Source organism: Lygodium microphyllum, chromosome 19, assembly GCF_053477565.2.
Source record: "Lygodium microphyllum isolate KBCC chromosome 19, Lygodium_microphyllum_v1.1.10, whole genome shotgun sequence".
In the NCBI taxonomy this organism is placed as follows: domain Eukaryota; kingdom Viridiplantae; phylum Streptophyta; class Polypodiopsida; order Schizaeales; family Lygodiaceae; genus Lygodium; species Lygodium microphyllum.
In genome coordinates, this window is record NC_141153.1 from 99,261,052 (window position 1) to 99,287,069 (window position 26,018).

Here is a 26,018-nt window from a genome sequence, read left to right on the forward strand (position 1 = left end):
TCGAAAATTGCGAAGTTTAAGCTATAATAGGAGAATGTCTAGGGTGTACCATCCTTGCAATAAGATAAAAACAAGCAAGTTACAAAGGACCACAACCTAGTGGGGTCATTAAAGTTTCATCCCCAAAGGCAAGAACCCCACACATTGCAAGGAGTAATCCATAATTTACACATCCAGAAGTTTATCCCCAAAATGCACTAAATGAATGTCTTTATGTTTAGCTTGGTATTGATAATGGCAAGCATCCCAAGGGCTATCTTGATAGATAGAAAAGCAATATGCCAGAAGTGTTAGAATATCAAGCTCTTTCATGTGTGTTTGACCGACATGAGCTGGACAGAGCTAGTCTGGCTAGATCAGTTAGGTACATTAAATAAGTCAGTTATACTTCTGGTGTGAATGGTCTTTATGACCTTAGGTTGTATATGCACTAAAGTGTGTGTTGAATGAATAATGAGGAGAATGAGAGAGGAAGCATGTTGCTTCACTCTGTGTGTTGCTCTCTATCTGCATCCCTGAAAGCTAACATGGTATCAGAGCCTCATCCATGAGGCTATGGGAGAATGGGCATGACCACTTGCAGTGCAGAGAAGATGAAGTAAGGAATGAAGAAGAAGCTGGAAACCTGCAAATGAATCCATAGTCAAAGGGAAGATATGTATCAATGTCTATATGCATACGACTGACAGGAGGTCATCAAGGCTTGAAGGAAGGGTTGAAGAGCTTGATTTGAATCATGCTATGGAGTAGATTATGACCAGCATTGGAAGCAACAAGTAGTGGAAAATATATCTAAAAATCAGTTCCTGGAAAATAGCGTGAACTGTCTGAAACTCTGCACCTGTTTTAATGATCAACATGATGAAGCATTCACCTATATGCTTGACATCAATGGTGGCATTTCACTTGGTGGTTGAAGTATAGTGAGCACTGATTAGTGCTTGGCATCTCCCATACCAGAAGCAACAGTAAAAACGTGAGTATATTCAGCATGCAGGCCACACGACTCCCAGGAAAATGCGCCTAATGTATGGACAAATTGGTAGCACCATACCTCCTGAAGACAGTACACAAAGGGCATGTTAGTTGAAGGCTATTGAGACTATGCAATAAGTTAGTGCTATGGGTAGCATTAGCAGCTCCATGTTCAGCATGCATATAGACATGGACTGTATGTAAGGTTGAGACAGATCTGTAATATACTAGCAGACAGTTCTTGTCATTAAATAGTAGAGTTGGCATACACAAACTTCATGGGATGCCTTATATTCATCATGGCTGGAATGAAATGCCTTTAAAGAGTTAAACTCTCAGATTTGTAGAGAGTTAACTTGCTGAAGTTTTTTTTACTCTTATGACAGTTTGCATTTCGAAGTTGAGAGCCTATAGACGCTTACTTGGTCACAGTAAATGCTAGGTGGGTCTTCATAAATGCAAAGTACTTGTGAAGTACCGAGAGCATTGAATGCTCAAATCTGGACTAATTTGAAGCTGAATAGAAACTGTCATTTGTGCTCATTGACTATGGGCTGGTTACAAACAGTTGATGCAACTCTCGACTTGCCTCTTCCAGGATGGGTTTGACTCCTTGAAGACGGGTTGTCTTTGGTTAACCGAATGCTCATGTATTAAGTTTGTCATCAAGCAGTGAATGGATGGAATGTATTTGCAGTTCTTGGACTGAAATACACTGTGATTGAATGTCTTTGGCTGATTGAAATCTGTAGCCAGATTACTATGTTCTGGTACTTGCAGTACATGCATAAAGTGTCAGATTGACTTGTTTGGAACCTCCTATGCAGAGGTCAACATCTGGACTGCTGTAGGTGTATTTTTGGATCATATACACTCATTTTTGGACCGCAAAGAAGCTGTTGGTCACTCAAGCTTTATGCATATAGACTGCATGTCTGATCATAAACAATTTGCTTGAATACATGCTGGCTTTGCATTGATTGCAGTCCATACACATAGGTTGAAATATCTTAGTGATTGCCAAGTGTCAGGGGGAGTATGTACCAGTGTTTTTCAGACTGAAATACTGCATATCTAAGCATAGAATAACCAACAAACTGTCATAAATAGCCAAGGGCTAAAGTCAGTCAAGTTGACTTATTGGTTTGCAGGTAGTCAGGCAGTGTCTATAACATGGCAAATCCTGATAGAACTGATAATGTAACCCAGATTGTGGGAGAAAAGCTTGATAGAAACAATTATGCAATATGAAAGTTCCGCATGGAGAACTTTCTGATAGGAAAAGGATACTGGGACTTAGTGGCAGGTGTTGAGGCTGAACGTGAAGTTCCAGAAAGGAATCCTACAGCTGATCAAAGATGAGCGCATTGAGCTTGGACGGAAAGAGCTCGCAGGGTTTTACATTGGTTGTCATTATGTATCTCGGATGCTATGGTGATGCAGATCATGAACTGTAAATCCCCAACAGATTCATGGAATATATTGGTCAAATACTATGGCACAACCACAAGTGCCAGGAAGATACAATTGAAGCAGAAATTCAATAACATGGAGAGGAAGAACAGATCCATACAAGATTATGTCACAGAGGTTAAGACCATAGTAGATCAGCTGGCATCTGTTGGTTCACAGGTTGAAGATGAGGATATGGTCGCAGTGACCTTAAATGGCTTGGGTCCTGAGTACAAGTCTTTTGACACTTCAGTGTCTGTGAGGGCTGAAATGCCTGACTTTAATGAGCTGGTTTCATTATTGATTCATGAAGAGGTGAAGCTTGGCTTAGCTACAGGGTCAAGCAGTTCAAAGAGTAAGGATGCAGTTTTTTACTCGAATCAGCGCGGCTGTGGCAACCATGGCATGGGTTATGGATCTGGCAGAGAAGGCCAGCAGATTGCATCCTATGGTAATAGAAATCAGCAGTCATCAAATGCAAAAGGTGGTGGAAATTTTCGAGGCAGGGGGAGATCTAACTCCCGTGGTGGCAGAGGTTCATGGCAGCAACAGCGTCAGTCAAACAATCCAAATAAGGATAAGGATTGTCATTACTGCAGAAAGTATGGGCATATTGCAAAGGACTGCTGGAAGAAGCAGGGAAACCAGAAAGGTAAACAACATGGACACTATGCTACGTCCAGTAAGGCAGATGACTCTGGTGATAGACTGTTTGCCATGCAATATGTCAAAGATAAGGCTGCTGAAAAATCATCTGATGATGCAGTGTGGTACATTGATTCAGGGGCATCGAACCACATGACCCCTCACGGTTGACTGGTTCATTGATATGGTGGCTGAAAAGCATGGCTATGTATGCACAAGTGATGACACGCATCATAGCATTGAGCATAAAGGCAAAGTGCCTCTTGTGGTTCATGATGGCAGGAAGAAAAATTTGCATGATGTCTTGCATGTCCCTTCAATTAAGAAGAACTTGTTGTCTGTCGGAGCAAAACTTTAGGTTAGATTCAATAAGCATGGCTGCTTTATTGAAGAGTTTGGCAATGGCTGCAAGTTGATAGCTTGTGGTCACAGGAATGGCAGAATGTTTACTCTTGATGCTTCTTTGCCAGAGCTAAATTCAGCTATGTTTGCCCATGGTTCTGGCACTGTTAGGGATTTGGAAATATGGCACAAGAGAGTGGGGCATGTCAATTTGCAAAGCCTGCAAATTATGCAAAAGAAACAGCTAGTTACAGGTTTACCCAAGTTCCAATATTCAGATATTGGTCATGTATCCGAGGCTTGCCAGTTCGGTAAGCATTCACGACTACCGTTTGTTAGGCATGTAAAACAGAGTACATGTCCATTGCAGTTAGTGCACTCTGATGTTTGGGGGCCAGTTCATAATGTATCTATGGGAGGTTCCAGATATTATGTATCTTTCATTGACGACTACAATCGCTATACCTGGCTTTACATATTGAAAACAAAAGATGAGGTCTTTGCTGTTTTTCAACAATTTAAAGTACAGGTTGAGAAGGAGTTTGAATGCTACATCTCTTGCTTGAGATCTGATAGTGGTGGGGAGTATGTATCAAATGAATTTGATGATTTCTTGGCTAAAAATGGCATTCCTAGGCAGCTCACCTGCAGCTATACTCTGCAGCAGAATGGAGTAGCTGAAAGGAAGAATAGGGTTCTGATGGAAGCTACTAGGGCCATGATGAAAGAAAAGCATATGCTGCTTTATTATTGGGCAGAGGCTGTTACGACAGTCGTATACATTCTGAACAGGACTCCCACTCCAGGTATTCATGAGATGACACCATTTGAGAAGCTATATGGCTATAAGCCGGATGTAAGTCACATGAAAGTCTTTGGATGTCTTGCTTATGTGCATGTCCCAGATGAGAAAAGGAAGAAGCTGGATCCAAAAGCGCATAAGTGTGTTTTCATTGGGTATTCGTAGGAGAAGAAGGCATACAAATGCTATGATCCCTCTACCAGGGAGACTTTGGTGAGCAGGGATGTCATCTTTGATGAGATGGGCTCTTGGTATGGATCACCAGTTGCAATGCCATCGGATATGCCTTCCATTCATGTATCTACAGTTGATTTGCAGCAGAGCACTACTATGACAGGACCTAGTACTCAGACAGTATCCCCATGGACAGGGAGATTGAGGAGCTCACCGTCCATTGACACCAGTATGTCAGTGAGGGGGAGACATGATGTCTTGGACAGCAAAGGAAAAGAGAAAGCTACTGAGGATGCATCTGGTATGATGACACCTGGCAAAATGACTTCTGGCTATGAGTCTGCTGATACTTTGGACAACGAACTTGGTATTCTGACTGTCTATACGCCTGGCACAAGGCAGAGTATGTATATTCCGCCTCATGAGAGAGGGGAATCGAGCAATGCACCACCGCTTAGACGCTCGCACAGGGTCAGATACCCTGTTGACAGGTTGACATACAATGGCTACTCCGCAAAGCATTATGCTTACATGACAAAAGTGATGGAGGTCAAAGAACCAAGTACATATGCTGAACCAGTGGAAGATGAGAATTGGTGTGTAGCCATGGATGAAGAAATGAATGCCTTGGCTGAAAATAAGACATGGGATTTAGTGCCACTGCCTGAAGGGAAAAAGACCATTGGCTGCAAATGGGTCTACAAAATCAAATGCAAGTCAGATGGCAGTGTGGAGAGATACAAAGCCAGGCTGGTCGCAAATGGGTATGCCCAATAGTATGGAATTGATTATGAGGAAACATTCAGCCCTGTTGCCAAGATGGCAACCATATGCAATGTGATTGCCTTGGCTGCTGCTAAAGGCTGGAAATTGTAGCAGATGGACGTTAAAAATGCATTTCTTAATGGTGACCTAGCAGAGGATGTCTATATGGTTCAGCCAGAAGGGTATGTTCACCCTGATTTTCAGCATTATGTATGCAGGCTGAAAAAGGCATTGTACGAGTTGAAGGCAGGCTCCAAGAGCTTGGCATGCTAGGATCAATAAGTACTTGCAGAGATTGGGTTTTGCTATTGGCAGGGCTGATCACAGCCTATTTACAAGGAAGACCGATAGTGGCTTGGTAGTGCTGGTCATATACGTTGATGATTTGATAATCACTGGTGATGATGACTTGGGCATACAGCATGTAATGAAGATGTTGAAATCTGAATTCGACATGAAAGACCTAGGAGAATTGAAGTATTTCTTGGGCATTGAGGTAGTTCCAGCTGACAATGGGTTATGGCTGATACAGAAGCACTATGCCATGGAGATGCTGAAGAAGTATGGCATGGCTGAATGCAAACCGCTGGATACACCTCTTGATCAGAATGTCAAGCTAGACATGAACACTGGGGCTGAAGTAGAGGATGTGACTATGTACAGGCAGATGGTTGGCAGCTTGATTTACTTGACTATCACTAGGCCTGACTTGAGCTATGTTGTAGGGCTCATAAGCCAGTTTATGCACAAGCCTAGAAAGCCGCACTTGGATGCAGTTAGACGCATTATGAGATATGTTAAGTCCACTGTAGAGTATGGGTTGTTCTATGTCAGAGACTAGCCCTTGATATTGACTGGATACACGGATGCAGATTGGGCAGGTTACTCATATGACCGTAGATCTACGAGTGGATATGCATTTGGATTTGGTAGCGGCATGATTAGCTGGAGCAGTGAGAAGCAGCCTACAGTTGCTTTGTCCAGTACTGAGGCAGAGTACAGGGGTGCTGCATTGGCAGCATGAGAGATTTCATGGCTGCTCAAGCTTATGGCTGATTTGGACATATAGGTAGATGCTCTAGTGAAGTTACTATGTGATAATCTGAGTAGTGTACTCTTGGCTATGAATCCAATCTATCATGCCAGGACGAAACACATAGAGGTACACTACCATTTCATCAGAGAGATGGTTCTTGCAGGACGAGTTGATCTTATGCATGTAAAGACAGATGAACAGGTTGCAGATATCTTTACCGTCCTTGGGTAAAGATAAGTTTTGTGGTTTTAGACAGCTGCTTGGAGTACAGATGTTGTCTTGAGCTTGAGGGGGAATGTTAGAATATCAAGCTTTTTCATGTGTGTTTGACCGACATGAGCTGGACACAGCTAGTCTGACTAGATCAGTTAGGTACATTAAATAAGTCGGTTCTACTTCTGGTGTGAATGGTCTTTATGACCTTAGGTTGTATATGCACTAAAATGTGTGTTGAATGAATAATGAGGAGAATGAGAGAGGAAGCATGTTGCTTCACTCTGTGTGTTGCTCTCTATCTGCATCCCTGAAAGCTAACAAGAAATTCATCCCAACAAGGAGTAGAAAAAGAATCCGAAATATCATCCTAGAAAAAAGTATGGTAAGATCCCAAAAGCTAATCCTGGAGGTAGTTAGTGTCAAAAGACCCTTTCTAAGCCTAGGGAAGTGGAAAGAAACATGCCAAGAGTTACGGTTGTTTGAGATCCATTCAAAGAATCAATTGTATGGGGCCTATTTAATATCACTATCCCACTAAGAGATCTTTTAAATCTTGTACCATATTTTAAATCTAGCTTGATCAACCAATGTTACTAGAACCCCAAGTAGCAACAATGATTTTAACTGCTTTGAAGGAGATAGTTCAAAGGATCAAGTAGGAGCCAATACCACCATGCCCATTTGTTAGAAATCAAGCTCACCGTCAGTGTGTCTTCATCTATGACCAACATCTATGATAGCTAGTGTGTACAGCTGTCTACATGTGACTACATTAAATAAGTCGGGTTAGTAGTCAATCAGTGACCTGACTAGAGTTAGTCAGTCTAGTCTACATTTACACTAGGTCACTTTATCTTGTAGGGGGTGTGTGCTTTTCAATTGAGTGTGTGGAAATGAAGGAATGAGCTTGAGAGCCTGAAGGCTCATGGATATGTTGTCTTTCCCTTTCTCTCTCTCTACTCTTTGAACATGGTATCAGAGCTTCATCCATAAGGCTATGGGAGAATGGGCATGACAACTTGCAGTGCAAAGGAGATGGAAGTAAGGAATGAGGAAGAAGCTGGACACTTGCAAATGTAGCCATAGTCAAAGGAAGGAATTAGCGTGGACTGCCTTCTGAAAATCGTGGACTGCCTCCTGAAAATCAGCAACCTGTGTCTGAAAATCGTGGACTGCCTCCTGAAAATCAGTAACCTGTATCTGAAAATATGCGCCTGCTGATCTGAATGGACAGCAACCTGTATCTAAAAATCTGTGCCTGCTGATCTGAATGGATAGCAACCTGCATCTGAAAATCTGCGCCTGCTGATTTGAGTGGACAGCAACCTGTCAATCTTCAGTGGGGCACCTGGACAAGGTTCATAGAGCATGTATGCTCACTATTGAAGGTATTTGAAGTGTGCAAGGAGTAAATGCTTGTGTGGGAGCTCTGTTATGAGCTGGAGTGACAAACACAGACCTGTAATCATTTCTGAACTACTGTAAACATGAATGGACAGCATGCATTCAGTCATTACTGACACACAGGAGCCTTGTACTACACTCAGAAGGCATCTTTGGAGCACAAGAATGTGTCAAAGCATGTATACATTGGATCAAATGTCTTGGAGCTGAGATCTCTTGCTCAGAATACTCAGATCTGAAAATCAATGACAGGCTGAAAACTGTCATATACAGTCAATGACAGAATACTCAGATCTGAAAATCAATGACAGGCTGAAAACTGTCATACACAGTCAATGACAGAATACTCAGATCTGAAAATCAATGACAGCTGCTAAGACATGATCATAAGGGCACAGAACAGTGCATAACCAGCACATACAAGTGTCAACAAATTCAGTTTCTGCAATACCCTGGTTTTTTTCTGCAATTTAGTGCAGAAAACTGTCATAAACTATTACGGACTGAACTTAGTCAGTCATACTTATTGGACTGCAGGGAGTCAAGCACTTGATAGACAGTCTATTGCATCATGGCTAATGCACATGGGGCTGACAATATCACTCAGATAGTTGGAGAGAAGTTGGATAATAAGAACTTTACATTATGGAAATTCAGAATGAAAAACTTTCTGGTTGGCAGAGGTTATTGGGATTTATGTACAGGAGATGAAGTTGCTCCTGAGTTGGCTGCACACAATCCAACAAATGAACAGAAAAGAGCCTACATGCTATGGAATGAAAGAGCATGCAAGGTGCTGCATTGGTTTTCCTTATGTATATCTGATGCTATGGTAATTCAAATCACTGGATGTGAGACTCCGAAGGATGCTTGGGACATACTGATGAAAAATTATGGAACCATGACACATGCAAGAAAGATCCAGTTGAAACAGCAGTTCAACAACATGTCTAGGAATGGCAAGAGCATCCAGACGTATACCACGAAGATTAAGACCATAGCTGATCAACTTGCTACTATTGGCTCAAGTGTATCAGAAGATGATATGATTGCTATTGCTTTGAATGGCTTAGGCAAAGAGTACAAAGCTTTTGACACTTCCATTTCTATCAGAGAAGAGCCCCCTAGCTGGGAAGAGCTAGTTGCCTTGTTGCTGCATGAGGAAGTCAAACTTGGTTTGAATACAGGTTCTAGTGCATCTCAGAGTAGAGACACTGTGTTGTACTCTAGCCAGCGTGGCAGAGGATCTAGAGGTCATGGTTCATTTCGAGGTCGTGGTGACACTCGTAATACTTATGGACAGCAGCAGCAGCAGAGTAATTGGCATGGTGCAAATACACAAGGCCAGCGTGGATCTGGTGGGTTTAGAGGCAGGGGGAGATCACCCCGAGGTAGAGGTGGTGGTTCTGGTTCATGGCAGTCTTCTGATCAGTCCAACAGGGACAAGGACTGCCATTATTGTGGCCGGTATGGGCATATTGCAAAGGATTGTTACAAGAAGCAAGGAGATATGAAGGCAAAGGGCAGACAGCATGGGCACTATGCATCTTCCAGTGGTGCTCATGATGAGTCAGTTGATAGACTCTTTGCCATGCAGCATGTGTCCAAGACTGCATCAAGGCAGAACAGAGATGACAGGTGGTACATTGACTCTGGTGCGTCAAACCACATGACCCCGCATGGAGAGTGGTTTGATGAGATGGTTGCAGGTACACATGGTCATGTATGTACTGGGGATGATACCCAACATGACATAAAGCATAAAGGGATTGTTCCATTGATGATGCCTGATGGCAAGAAGAAAGGCCTGCATGATGTCTTACATGTACCGACCATAACAAAGAATTTGTTGTCTGTGGGTCAAATGGCAGAACAGAATCTGCAAGTGAGGTTTAACAAGGATGGATGTTTCATTGAGGAGTATGGAAATGGCTGCAAGCTAATTGCCAAGGGCAGAAGGGATGGCAGGATGTTTACTTTGGAAGCGACCATTCTTGAACTTAAAGCAGCTATGTTTGCTCATGATGAGAGTGCTATCAGAGATGTAGAGATCTGACACAAGAGAATCGGACATGTCAATGTACAAAAGCTGAAATCTATGCAGCAGAAAGAAGTAGTACTTGGATTACCTAAATTCAAGTATAATGATTTTGGTCATGTATGCCCTGCATGTCAGTTTGGGAAGCAGGCACGGTTTCCTTTCATGAGACATGTAAAAAACAGCACTAGGGCTTTACAGTTGGTACACTCTGATGTCTGGGGTCCTTCACATAATGCTTCTTTTGGCGGTGCACAGTATTATGTCTCATTTATTGATGATTTCAGCAGGTACACTTGGCTTTATATCTTGAAACATAAGGATGATGTGTTTCAAAGACTTCAAGAAACATGCTGAAAATGAATTGGGCTGTTACATATCATATTTGAGATCAGATGGAGGAGGTGAATATGTCTCAAACTACTTTGACAGGTATCTTGCTAAACATGGGATCAGAAGACAGCTCACATGCAATTATACACCGCAGCAAAACGGTGTTGCAGAGAGGAAAAACAGGGTTTTGATGGAGTCAGCTAGAGCTATGCTGAATGAAAAATGTCTGCCAAATGGTTATTGGGCTGAAGCAGTGGTGACTGCTGTATATGTGCTGAATCAAACCCCTACAGCAGGGATTCATGATGTCAGTCCGTATGAACGGCTGTATGGTCATAAACCTGATATTTCACACTTGAAGGTATTTGGCAGCATTGCATATGTGCATATACCGGATGAGAAGAGGAAGAAATTGGATCCTAAGGCAGTGAAAAGTGTGTTTATCGGATATGCACAGGAACGGAAAGCTTATAAGTGTTATGTACCTTCTACGCATGAGACACTCATAAGCAGAGATGTGGTATTTGATGAGTTAGCATCTTGGTATGGGAATCCTGTTGCAGTGCCTACTGATGGCTCACCCAGTATGAGTCATGCTGAAAATACTCCTGCAGAGAGTACTTCCATGATTGGTCAGACAGGTGATGTATCATCTACAGTGAGTCCTTGGATAGGACGATTACGGAGTCGCACTACTACATCCACTGGCACGGATATGTCAGTGAGGGGGAAAACAGATAAGGGAAAAGAAAAGGTTTTTGAAGATGTAACAAGTCCACTCACTGCAGGTTATGATTCATCTAGCAGTGACAGCTTAGATAGTGAATTGGGGATTCCGTCTATTATGACGCCAGGTGCTAGACAGAGCCGTTATGTGTCGCCTCATGAGAGGCAAGCTCACAGTGAGCCACAGCTCAGGAGATCAAAGAGGGTCAGACGACCTGTTGACAGGTATACTTACACTGGATATTCAGCCCGTCATTATGCTTATATGACGAAAGTAACAGGTTTTAGAGAACCAAGTAAGTTTGATGAGGCAGTTTCAGATGAGAATTGGCATGCTGCTATGGATGAGGAATATTCAGCTTTGGCTGAAAATTGTACATGGGATTTGGTACAGTTGCTTGAGGGCAAAACACCTATTGGATGCAAGTGGGTGTATAAGGTAAAATGTAAATCAGATGGATCATTGGAGAGATATAAGGCCAGGCTGGTTGCAAAAGGGTATGCGCAGCAGTATGGTCTTGATTATGAGGAGACTTTCAGCCCTGTAGCAAAGATGGCTACAGTTAGAACTGTGATTGCTTTGGCAGCAGCTAGAGGCTGGAAACTATGGCAGATGGATGTAAAGAATGCATTTCTCAATGGAGAATTACAGGAAGAGGTTTACATGGAACAGCCTGAAGGCTATGTATATCCAGAATTTCCAGCACATGTATGTCGACTGAAAAAGGCATTATATGGGTTGAAACAGGTACCCAGAGCATGGAATGCTCGCATCAGCAGTTATTTACAGCAACATGGTTTCCAATTGGGAGATGCTGATCATAGTCTGTTTGCGAAGAAGACAGATAGTGGCTATGTTTTTCTAGTTGTCTATGTTGATGACTTAATCATTACAGGAGATGATGAAAATGGGATTGCAGAAATAAAGACATGTTTATAGGCTGAATTTAAGGTCAAGGACCTTGGAGAGCTGAAATACTTTTTGGGGATTGAGATTGTTTCTACACCTCAAGGCATATGGCTGCTACAGAAGCAGTATGCTCATGACATGTTACAGAAATATGATAAGCCTATGGATACGCCTTTGGAGCAAAATGTCAAGCTGCACATTGATGTTGGGACAGAGATTGAGAATGTTACTATGTACAGACAGTTGGTAGGCAGCTTGATCTATCTCACGATCACTAGACCTGACTTGAGTTATGCTGTGGGGCTGATCAGTCAATTCATGCAGAAGCCTCGCAAACCAAACTTGGATGTAGTCAGAAGAATTCTGAGATATGTAAAGGGTACCACAGATCATGGGCTGTTTTATGCATATGGGAAAACCCTTGACTTGATGGGGTACACTGATGCTGACTGGGCTGGTTGCACATATAACAAGAGGTCAACCAGTGGCTATGCATTTGGATTGGGTAGTAGCATGATCAGTTGGCAAAGTAAGAAACAGCCTACAGTTGCATTGTCCAGTACGGAAGCAGAGTATCGTGGTGCGGCCTTAGCTGCCTGTGAAGCTAAGTGGTTACAGAAGTTACTGAATGACTTGGGAGTACACTTGGACAGCAAAGTCAAGCTGTACTGTGACAATTTGAGCAGTGTTATGTTAGCAAGCAATCATGTTTATCATGCAAGATCAAAACACATTGAGTTTCACTACCATTTCATTAGGGAAATGGTTTTAGCAGATCAGATTGACTTGGAGCATGTGAAGACTGAAGACCAGGTAGCAGACATCTTTACCAAATCACTTGGTAAAGATAAGTTCATTCACTTTAGACAGCTACTTGGATTGATGCAGATGATTTGAGTTTTGTTTTTGAGCTTGAGGGGGAGTGTTAGAAATCAAGCTCACCGTCAGTGTGTCTTCATCTATGACTGACATCTATGACAGCTAGTGTGTACAGCTGTCTACATGTGACTACATTAAATAAGTCAGGTTAGTAGTCAGTCAGTGACCTGACTAGAGTTAGTCAGTCTAGTCTACATTTACACTAGGTCACTTTATCTTGTAGGGGGTGTGTGCTTTTCAGTTGAGTGTGTGGAAATGAAGGAATGAGCTTGAGAGCCTGAAGGCTCATGGATATGGTGTCTTTCCCTTTCTCTCTCTCTACTCTTTGAACACCATTATCTAATCCAATAATTCTGGTACTCCTTGTTCGGTGCAAGGACAAAGTTATCCAAAATGTCTTGCTTCGGATCTAGTGTCAACATTATTACCTTGGAAACCAATCCCATTCTTAGTAAGAATGGCAAATTAGTAAAGGGGATGCACTTGACATCATCTGCTCCATTCTTTTGGAAGTTGCTACCATTTCCTTCTTGGTTTCCTTATTTTTTAAAAATATGGAGCATGTAGGTGAGGATTACCACCTCAGAAGGCCTTGGCTCCACCAAGAAAGAATCACTCACAACTAGGATCAAGAAAAATTCACTATTCATTGCAATCAACACAAGGTTATTATGTTCTTGAAAAATGTTGCCCCTCCTAAACCGCAATGCAGACCTGTTGTGGCAAAAGTAGTCAACATGGCGGAAGGATTAAGTGATGATGAGGAAGAGGAGTTTCTAAAGACCAATTTAGATCTACAACCATGGTGCCTCATTAATGTTTTGCGAATTAGTAAATAGTATGTGTAGCCATAGAGTCTACTAGATAAACCTCTAGAGAAAGAAGAAGAGGGTCGTAACCCCAAGATCTCCAAAATCTTGAACCTAGAATTTGCAAATGAAAATGAAGACCTTAAAGATATTGTAGAAGCTAAGATTGTTGAGATATCGAGCTCCACTCGTGATATGCCAGGGTGACCGTTGTGCATTTATGTCACTGACTTGTCAGTTGTAGATGCGGTTGGTACACCGCCCATGAATAATAGCTAGATGATAGCTATCCTTATCTACTCTAGTTTGTGGCTCAGTTAGTATGCCACCTTAGTTAGTTGTCTTTGGTTTGAGACCCATATATAGGGTTCTTCTATTTCTTTGTACGTGAGTTCTTTTTGGCTTACACAAGTAAGAAGAGGAAAACTGTTTTCAGCCTCCACCTCTGTGTGTATTCCCCCATTGTGCAAGCAAGAAAGCTACAAGTGAGACTCCTTCCTTCTCTCCCACAAACTTGACATGGTATCAGAGCCTTGTTCGTGGTAAGGAGCTCAAGAAAGCAAGCCAAGCTCGCGGTGTTCTGGTAAGAGGAGCAGTGTTGCTTTCATTTTCTGTTTTGGGAGCAGATCTCTGCAGGTAGCACAACCGAAAATTGCAAGAGTGTATTGTCTCAGGTTGAGACGCCCTTCGTGGTGAAGCAAGAGGGTAGTATATACTGCGGGATAGGGCTTTAGCCCTTGGCGTCCTTGTTTTTTTTATTTGAGGCCATTTCGGGGCCTGTTTTGGAGGCGGAACTTTTCTGCACGCACTCAGGAAAAGACCCAGTTTTATGCTGTGCGACCACTGTTCTACAGGTCGGTGAAAAGTTACTGCAGAAATTGCATCGTATGCCTGTGCGCAGAGACATTGGGAGTTACAGAATCATCCTTGTTGCCTGTTGATGCAAAATCGTCACTAAGAAGTGACTGTGTGGTCAAATACCACTTTCGCCAGTTTTGCAGATTTGCCCTTGTGAGGGTGAAGCTGTGTTTTTTGCAGTGACAGAATTTTTTGCAGTGTTCTGTAATGGCGTCTGATTCTCTTTCACAGATTGTCACTGAAAAGCTTGACAAGAACAACTTCCAAGCATGGAAGTTTAGAATGACGAATTTCCTTATGGGAAAAGGATATTGGGAATTTGTTGCAGAAAATGAAGAAGAACCAGTTCTTCCTGATGTTCCCAATCAACAGCAAATGCAGGCATTTAAAGCATGGCATGAGAGAGCCAGGAAAGTTATGTATTGGCTGTCTATCAGCATTTCAGACTCTATGATTGTGCATATTCAAGATGCAAGTACGCCAAAGGAGGCATGGGACACTTTATCAAAAATGTATAGCACAAATACACAAGCCAGGAAAATGCAGCTCAAGCAAGAGTTGCATAATGTGCAAAGAGAAAATATGAGCATCAATGACTACCACATGAAGGTGAAGAAGATTGCAGATGCACTTGCTTCCATTGGGTCCCTAGTGGAAGATGATGATTTAGTTTCCGTGACCTTGAATGGTCTAGGAAAGAATTATGCACAGTTTCGAACATCCATTTCTGTCCGTGAAAGATTTCCTAATTTTGAGGAGTTGATTGCTCTTCTAATTTCTGAGGAGCAGAGAAATGGTGGTGCATCTTCTTCAGGAGGAACTTCAAAAGAAGCTGTCTTCTACTCAAATGCTGGAAGAGGTAGAGGCAGAGGTAGATGAGGCCGATCTGGAGGCCGTGGTAGAAATCAGAATATGTAGCAAACTCAAGAAAACCAGTCCTATGGAGCAGGACGTGGTAACTCTAGAGGCAGGGGGAGCCAAAGAGGTCGTGGTGGATGGCAAAGAGGCCAAAATGCAAACAATAATATTGAATGCTACTACTGTGGTAAAATGGGTCATATGGCTAAAGACTACTATAAAAAGCAAAATGACATCATGAATGGAAAACTGCAACAAGGGAATTATGCATCTTCTAGTAGACAGGGTGAAAACAGAAATGAGCATTTGTTTATGGTGCAGCACATGAACAATTCTTTGACAAGTGCAGAAGAAAGCAATGATGTATGGTATGTTGACTCAGGTGTATCAAACCACATGACAGGTCATGCAGAATGGATGGAGGATGCAAGGAAAATGGAAAAACCAGGATTTGTGGAGACTGGTGATGATACTGCACATCCTATTGTGCAGATTGGAAAAATTCCTTTGTCTATGCAGGATGGGAAAAAGAAATACCTGTCTGATGTATTTCATGTCCCGAATATCACGAAGAATCTGGTTTCTGTTGGTCAAATGGTTGAGCAGGGCTTGCAGGTCAAATTTAATCCTCATAGATGCTTTGTTGAGGATATGAAAAATAAAGGTCGCTTGATAGCAAAAGGAAAGAAGAAGGGCAGAATGTTTACGTTGGATGCAGACATGTCTGAATTGAGTGCAGCAATGTTTGCACATGGGACCGGTGTAATTGCAGATATTGATATCTGGCATAAACGCATTGGTCATGTTAATGTACAACGACTTAAATCAATGCAGGCCCAAAATATTGTTGCAGGATTGCCAAAATTCAAGGTTGCAGAAATGCATAAGGTATGTGAAGCCTGTCAATTTGGAAAACAGGCAAGGACACCATTTCCTAGACATGTTCAAGAGAGTGAGAAGCCATTGGAATTAATCCACTCTGATGTGTGGACTACTAAAGCTGCATCTCTTGGAGGCTGTCACTATTTTGTCACTTTTATTGATGACTATAGCAGAAAAGTTTGGGTGTATTTTATGAAAAAGAAAAGTGAAGTTTTTGGGCATTTCAAAACTCTTAAAGCTATGGTTGAAAAAGAAACAGGCCTGCAAATAAAATGCCTAAGGTCAGATGGAGGGGAAGAGTACCTCTCAAATGAGTTTGCAAGGTTCCTGCAGGAGCATGGCATAAAGCAGCAATATTCATGCAGTCATACCCCACAACAAAATGGAATTGCAGAAAGGAAAAACAGGCATATTGGAGAGGTATCTCGTGCCATGCTCAACGAAAAAGACTTGCCAGATTTTTAATGGGCTGAAGCAGTTGCTACAGCAGTCTATATAATGAACAGGACTCCCACTGCAGCAATACATGGGATGACTCCAGAGGAGAGGTATACTGGTAGGAAACCAGATATTTCTCATTTGAAAATTTTTGGTTGCATTGCCTATGTACATGTGCCAGATGAGTTGAGATCCAAGTTGGATCCAAAAGCTGAGAAGTGCATCTTTATTGGTTACTCTCTGCAGCAAAAAGGGTATAGATGCTATAACCCTTCTACTCGTAAGTTTACAGTGAGCAGAGATGTTGTTTTTGATGAGATGAGTAGCTGGTATAAACCAGTAAATGTGATTGATGATGTAGATGCACAAAATGGTAATGCTGCATAGAATTCACAGCAGCAGTCACAAAATATTAGTGGACCTGGAGTGTCCTCTAGCAGTGGTTCACATTCTTCACCATGGACAGGCAGATTGAGATCAGGAGAATCTTCTCAAAGCAATGCAGATAGTGGTATGCAGGTATCACGAAAAGGAAAAGAGAAGGTAGATCATCCCATGTTTGATGTGAATGCAGGTCACTCTTATGTGGATGGTGAATCCAGTGGCTCAGAACAGAGCATTGATGATGAGTTGGGTATCCCCTCTATTGTTACACCTGGAGCAAGGAAGACCAGGGATGTTTTGAGAGCACCTGGAAGTGAGCCTACTTTGCGTAGGTCTACCAGAGCTAGGTATCTTGTGGATAGGCTGAAATATGATGGATTTACAGCCATCCACTATGCATATATGGTCAAAGTGATACAGGAACCAGAACCCACTTCTTTTGAGCAAGCCATGGGAAAAGAAAAATGGGAAAAAGCCATGGATGAAGAAATGGATGCCTTGGAAGTAAATGCTACATAGGAGTTGGTACCTTTGCCTAAAGGTAAGAATGCAATTAGCTGTAAGTGGGTTTATAAGGTGAAGCACAATGCAGATGGTTCTGTGAACAGATACAAGGCAAGATTAGTAGTCAAGGGGTATGCACAAACATATGGCATTAATTATGAAGAAACATTCAGTCCGGTTGCAAGGATGGCAACCGTAAGAGCAGTCATTGCTATGGCTGCATCAAAGGGATGGTCTTTACATCAGATGGATGTAAAGCATGCCTTCTTGCATGGTGATTTGCAAGAAGAGGTCTATATGGAGCAGCCACCAAGTTATGTGCATGCTGTTCATCCTAAGTTTGTTTGCAAGTTGAAGAAAGCCTTGTATGGCTTGAAGCAAGCACCTAGAGCATGGTCTGACAAGATAGGGCAGTATCTTGTCACTATTGGCTTTCAGATTTCCAAGGCAGATTTCTCACTTTATGTGAGAAAAACAGAGAAAGGTATTATGCTGCTTGTCATTTATGTTGATGATTTGATTATGACAGGTGACAGTGATGAAGATATCCTTCATGTGAAAATGCTATTGAAGCAAAAGTTTGAGATGAAGGATTTGGGAGAGCTGCATTATTTCTTGGGCATTGAGGTGATTAGATCACCAAGTGGGATACAACTCTTGCAGAGGCAGTATGGATTGGACATGCTGTCCAAATATGGGATGACAGGCTGTAAGCCTATTTCAGTTCCTTTGGAGCAGAATGTGAAGCTGAGCGCAGATGCAGGTGAGCTTCTGGAAGACCCTACTATGTACAGACGCATAGTAGGAAGTTTGATTTATATGACTATTACCAAGCCAGATTTGAGCTATGTTGTTGGATTGGTAAGTCAGTTTATGCAGGCTCCAAGGAAATCGCATTTGGATGCGGCTAGATGCATACTCAAGTATGTGAAGTCCACATTGCAGTATGGACTATTTTATGAGACTGGGGTTCAGATACAGTTGCATGGATACACTGATGCTGATTGGGCTGGTAGCATTTCTGATAGACGATCTGCCAGTGGATATGTGTTCTCTTTTGGGAGTGCTGCAGTCACTTGGAGCAGCAAGAAACAGCCTACAGTTGCCTTATCCAGCACAGAGGCTGAGTACAGGGGTGCAGCAATGGCTGCATGTGAGGTAGCTTGGTTGCATAAGCTACTTTATGATATGCATCAGCCTACAGATGGGCCAGTTGTCATTTATTGTGACAACATGAGTAGTATACACTTGGCAAATAACCCAGTCTATCATGCTAGAACAAAGCACATTGAGGTGCATTATCACTATGTGCAGGAGAGGGTTTTACTAGGTCTTATTGATCTAGTTTATGTCAGCACAGAGGATCAGGTAGCTGACATATTTACGAAGGCATTGGGCGTAGAGAAGCTGCGCAAATTCAGAGACCTGCTTGGTATGTAGGAATTGGGATTGAGCTCGAGGGGGAGTGTTGAGATATCGAGCTCCACTCGTGATATGCCAGGGTGACCGTTGTGCATTTATGTCACTGACTTGTCAGTTGTAGATGCGGTTGGTACACCGCCTATGAATAATAGCTAGATGACAGCTATCCTTATCTACTCTAGTTTGTGGCTCAGTTAGTATGCCACCTTAGTTAGTTGTCTTTGGTTTGAGACCCATATATAGGGTTCTTCTATTTCTTTGTACGTGAGTTCTTTTTGCCTTACACAAGTAAGAAGAGGAAAACTATTTTCAGCCTCCACCTCTGTGTGTATTCCCCCATTGTGCAAGCAAGAAAGCTACAAGTGAGACTCCTTCCTTCTCTCCCACAATCTTGACAAAGATAACCAAAGTATTGAGGCAAGAGCAGGAGTTTGAAGCTCATATAAAGAAAGTCATGAGAGTAAAAGAGGATGAATTCGCTATAGTGTTTCTAGGTTTCGAGGAGACCAAACCAATAAAAATTAGTGCTCACCTTGAGCCAGGTTTTTGGTAGCAACTAGTTAGTTTATTTCAAGAATTCAAGAATGTGTTCACCCGAGATTATTTAGAAATGAAAGGATTGGATCCACAATTCTACTAGGACTGGATCTCCTTGAAGCTAAATGATGAGATATCAAATGAATCCACATATAGCCAAACAAGTTAATCGATTACTACAAGTTGGCTTTATAGCCCCAGTAGATTGCATAGGCAAGTATATTGAAGCTCCAAAATGGAGGTAGAAGGAGAAGATCATGGCGATGGCTATGGGAGAGGCATTGGCTTCAATTCTCTCTTCTTGCTCTCTCCAACTACAATTGTTATTCCAATCTCCTTGCTTGGATGGCTTGAAAGCCTCTTCACTCTCTCTCCTTCTCTGATTGATTGCATCATGGTGTTCAATATGGCGCCCTCCTTCATCCTTGTTTGTTCTCTTTCCCCGTTATATGATGGCATCCCCTTCTTTTCTCATGACTCTTCAACTTCCCACTAACTCCTCCCCTTCTTCTTCTCCAATTGCCACCCTTTGGGCTTCCTCTTCCCTTCCTAATCCTCTTCCACCAACAATTAACCTTTTTATTGCATATTTTTGTTGTAAATACATTTATAAACAATAATGCAAGTGACACTTTTTCTCCATACTCCAATCTCTAAGTTGCACATCAAATTGGTGGCAAGTGCATGGATGATCACTACAACTCAATATTGATTTGCATTTATTTATTCATGGATAAGTAACCATGCTAGTATCTTGTCACATTAACTCAAATACTCATGGTCCACTAATTGTTATATCCATGTCATCAACTCCACTTACTCGAAGATGTCTCATGTACTTGGCATTGTAGAGTAGTGACTCTTCTTGTCCACACTAGCATTGCCTTTATTCTTTTGACTTGTCCCTCCCCTCCTTTAATCTTTAATGTGATCATCCTAGGAATACAACTCTCTCCCTACCATATCCCAATATATATCCTATGTATGATGCGGTGAAAAATTTCCCAGTTCTACTACTCCTATCTACGATCATCATCAATGACCAAGACCACTCGTCCAATCTGTGCTATCGAATTCATGCCTTTTGCTTTTGCCAAGTTGTACTCGACTATACACTCAATCATCTCTAACCTTCCAAAAACAACTTATTTGGATTTGTCAATATATTCTTTATGGAAAGAAAGTTCAAATGATCATGCAAGCCAAAATTATAATCCATTCTGATTAGATAAAACCATTGAATTCTACATGGTATTTTCCTAAGTCCACCCTCTAGCACAAAACTCCTTCGAACTAGGATTTTCACTGCAGAGACATGTCCTTCAAAGATGAAATCTTGACCGCATCTCCATTGAATTGATGCGAAAATTTGGTAACAATGTGCCAATTGTATACAATTTTGCTAAAAAAATTTGCAATGTTAGGCATTGTTTCTAGGTGTTGTCATTTCTCCCCCACTTAATTGCGAAGTGTCCTCATGATCACAGCTTCATCACGAACATCAAGCATCACAAATATAGCTACCACGAGCACTACAACACCACCTCAAAAGAAAAATATACTCTCCCTCGCTTAATTGCGAAGCGTCCTCATGAGCACAGCTATAAGAACTGCAGAACTGCACAAATAAAACTTGTAGACACTGAAAAGATAGGAAAATGTTTAGTGGTGTCATATTATAAATCCAACAAAGCAAATATTCAATTAAGTTGTGTAAAAACTTATGCATACTAACATTCCCTTACTCACTCTCCCCACTTAAGTGCATAACATAGCTTCATCCAGTGCATAGAATATACCAACTAGGAAGCTTTCTAGAGCCGCTAAACAACAATAATCCCTCTAGGCAAGAAATTGTCACACTACTATCCTACTAGGAATATTTCTTCCAAAATAGCCTCACGGATAAGGTCCATGCTTAACAAAGAACCCAAACAAAGCAAGCTAACATTACGACACCAAACAGGACTCCTATGGTTTAGTTGCTAACCCTCCATGTTCTACTAGAACAAGCAATCACTGGTCCCTAACTTCCAATTGTCTAGAATTTTGTTTATTTATTTTTTAAAATGGTAGTGACTTTCTTTCAATGTCAAAAGAGTATATACATTGATTCTCCTTCCCAAAAGGTCCCACCCCAAAGAGATGCAAGGCATCGAACATAGGTATCCGTCAAGGAAATCCCTACAGCCTACCAGGACCTCAGAGTTGATGGTTATTTTCTTTTGGTGGTTTTTTTTTTCACTTCTTCAACCCTGCAGTCTCATGTCATTTTTTTGGTTTTTCTTTCTTTCTTTCTTTCTCTTTCTTTTCTTTTCTTTCCTTCTGAAGAATAAATATATAGACTCTTCTGAACATTTATTACTGGGATTGGAATTTAAGTGTGTTTTTTTTTTATAAATGATCAGCTAGAAGGCTAAAAATGCATTACCTAATTGAACAATCAAACATTTTAGCTCAACAACTTCACTCAAGAAATCTAATCTAGCACATAATACTAGGCACTCTGACTTGGCAAATGATAAGCAAAGATACTCATCAGTTCATTATCTCTCATCCATGCTACTCTTAGTCAAAATTTCATGAAGAGAACCTTGTTATTCAGCTACCCCCACATATCGCTAGAAAAGTGACAAAAAGATAGGGAAAAACTCTATTGGATTCCGAATCAAACTTCTATACAATGAAATTCACTATGCCATGCACACATATCACCCCCTTCAATCAGTCCCTAGTGCTAAAGCCCCATTCCATGTGGGTGGACTCTCATATAGACTAAAGTGTTTTTATATATATCTTTCGATGTATTTGTGTTTTAAAATTTGAGGTTTGTGTTTCTTCTGTAGGTAATTAGGTTTGGAAAACTCTAAATGATTTCAATCAAGTTATATTTTTAACATTCCCATATTTCAAACGAATATAAAGAGATAAATTGGATATGAAACAACCTGTTATGCATATGGATATTGCAACTCCAAGATAATTGCGAAGATAATCACGTAGTGATTCGTAAATTGCAACAATCATCAAACCTGCATAGAACTCAGCCACTAACCACTAACCCATTAATATGTTAGATTAATAAAGAGTGAAACTCCTTTAATAAGCAGCCATCTAGTCAAACTTTGTTGTAATGAGCTCCTACCATTGAAGGAGTATCCCAACCGTGCATGCAACTAATTACCTAACCATGTGAAGACTGACTAAACTAAAGTACACTAAAACCTAAAATGTAAAGGTATCAACCAAACCAAAAGTTTTTTTTTAATTTCTGTTTGTTTTAAAGGATTATTTGTTTTGTATGGTCCCTTAGAACAATGATGCATCTTCTGCAATGTAGTTCCATTGAAGCGCTTAAAGGGATGATACAACCAAGGAGCGCTAGTAGGGTTTTCCTGCAAGTTTCTAGTTCAAAAAGACACTTAGACTTATCTTGTTCTTGAAACCTATTAGTCTTTTCATATTCATCCCACTGGTTCTTATCTATAGGTAAGGCTTGGTTCATCTATAACTCCCCACTACTAAATTCCGACCTTTGTTCCTCTAAACAACTCAGTAAGTTTCTTCATTGCTTCATTTATAGCAATCACTGCTGCCTCACATTCGACTTCCAAAGCCTCATTTAATTCTCTAATAATACTATCATAATTACCATGATGTTTACTAGATGTTTGTGCAAACCTAGGCAAGGCCGAAGCTGAGTCATCCTCATCATCCTGCAATATTGGTCTTTGTAACGGTTTGCACCTATTCCTACTCCTCCATTCTCTTTCCTTTCATTCTAACTGGTAATAATAAGTTCTTTTAGTTATATCTGGAAATTGTTCAAATCCAAAGGGTAGAGCATTTTCATCATAAGGGGAAACAATAAAAACCCTATTCTCAGGCATGCCATTATTATTATCAGGAACATCAAATTCTTCCATATTCTCCAAAGAGGTTATTCAGATGTCATCTACATTAAATGCCACTAACTCAAGCATCTCTTCCTCTTCTAATTCATCCATAGAAATCATTTTTGCCCTGCTATACGTAAAAAATGCATCTTCTTGATCATTTTCCTCTTGATCCATGGATAATCAGGAATATGTTTCAAGCGAATCATCAAAGTATTTTGCTTTCCCTATAGAGAGGCTTCTTGGTCACACTGCTACTACTTGATGTAGGTATAAGCATTGATGCTCACATGTCCATGTATCGACTTCCATATGTTATGATACATGTCTAACAAGTCTTGATGCTATTTTTAGCATATAATACCTTGGTTATGCAAATATTTTATTGTTGATTTCTTCGGATTGCTTGTCTGTCATTGGGCATTGGAAGGTTCTTCTTCATATATGCATAATGCTTTATGCAATCAATAATATCTACATGATATGCTATTTCTCATAGATGTTATGGTGGCAGATATTTGGAGATGTATTTGTATTTTAGTGAGTTGAAATGCATTGACTGTTGGTAGAGTTTTAATAGTCATTTACTCTAGGACTAAAATTATCGTGTCTAAAAAGGGGCATACCTATGCTGGTTGTCTGAATGTTTTTGGGATTCTAATTGAAGAATTGATGCCTCAAAAATGACTTGGGACTGAACTAGATGTTGAGTGCTTACAAATGTACATGTGTTGCTTGAATATTATGTAAGCATTTTATCTGTGAAAATATATATTAGTATGCATGGAGTTAGGCATTCACAGCTTGGATATTGCATTAAATAGATAGAGATGTAAACATGGCAAACGTTGATAGGACAAACAATATCACACATATAGTGGGTGAAAAGTTGGATAACAATAATTATGCAATATGGAAATTTCAAATGGAGAATTTTTTTATTGAAAATGGATATTGGGATTTGATTATAGGTGTGATGAGGCTAAACCTAAGCTTCTAGAACAAAATCCCACTAGAGCACATGGTGCATGGCTTGAATGAGCTTGCAGAGTCTTGCATTGGCTTTTGCTATGCATCTTTGATGCAATGGTCATGCAAATCATGAATTGCAAGTCACCAAAATATGCATGGAATATTGATGCACTACTATGGTAGTACTACAAATGCACAAAAAATATAGTTGAAATAGAAGTTTAACACCATGGACAAGAAACAGTCAATATAGGACTATGTCACAAAGATAAAGACCATTGCTGATCAACTAGAATTTGTTGGAGCTGAAGTTAATGATGAAGATCTGGTTGTAGTTACATTGAATGGTTTTGGATGTCCATTTGATACATCTATATCACTACGATTAGAAATGCTTGAGTTTAATGAGCTAGTTGATTTGCTCATTCATGAAGAGGTTAAGCTTGGATCAGCTACTACAAGCTCAAGGAGCTCAAAAGTTAGAGGTGCGACTAGTCTTTTACTTGCATCAAAGAGGTCAAGGCAACCATGGTAGAGGGTCAGCTCATGGTCAAGAGACTCATCATAATGCATCTCAAAATGCGAATAATAAATAGGTATAGAATGATATAGGTGGTGGATCCTTCCAAGAAGGTGGGAGAACCAACTCTAGAGGCAGAGTCTCATGGCAATCTCAAAATACACATGAGAATGCAAATAAAGATAAGGATTGTCACAATTGTGGGAATTATGGGCATATTGCTAAGGAATGCTCGAAGAAGCAAGAAAATCAGAGAGGCAAGCAACAAAGACATTATGCTACATCTAGTCATGCTACAGATGCTACTGCTAACATGTTGTTTGCTATGATCTATGTCTAGAAGAATGTCACTGAGGTTGATAAGTTAGATAATGTATGGTACATTGATTCAAGAGCTTCCAATCACATGACTCCTCATGGTGAATGGTTCATTGATATGGTTGTTGATAAGCATGGTTATGTTTGTATAGATGACAATACTCAGCATAACATTGAGCTTAAGGGTGTCGTTCCCCTGATTATACATGATGGTCAGAAGAAGAATTTTCATGATGTCTTGCATGTTCCTTCTATCACTAACAATCTAGTATCAATTGGGAAGATGAGTTTGAACAAAATTTGCAAGTGCGGTTCAATAAAAATGGTTGTTTTATTGAGCAATTTGGAAACAGTTGTAAGCTAGTTGCTAAGGGCAAACGACATGGTCAGATGTTTACTCTGGATGCTAGTCTCCCCTAGCTGAAATCAGCTATGTTTGCACATGGGCAAGGGTGTAATTAGAGACCTTGAGACAAGGCATAAGATGATTGGTCATGCTAATATTCAAAGGTTTCATAATATGTAGAAGAAGAAACTAGCTATAGGCTTGCCAAATTTTACCAACACTGATTTAGGTCATGTTTGTGATGCATGTCAATTCTGTAAGCAAGCTCGGTTTCCATTTGTGAGACATGGTTGGAAGAACTCTTGGCCACTGCAATTCATTCTAATGTTTGGGGGTCATCCCATAATTCTACTCTCGGTGGATCAAGATATTATGTGACATTCATTGATGATTTTAGTCAATATATGAGTGTATATCCTGTGGTGTAAAGATGAGGTACTTGCTATTTTTAAGGACTTTAAGTGACAGGTTGAGAAATAATTTGATTGTTTGATTTGTTTCTTGAGGTTTAACATGGTGGTGAATATGTATCCAATGAATTTGATAGATTCTTGGAAGAGAATGGCATTCGCATACA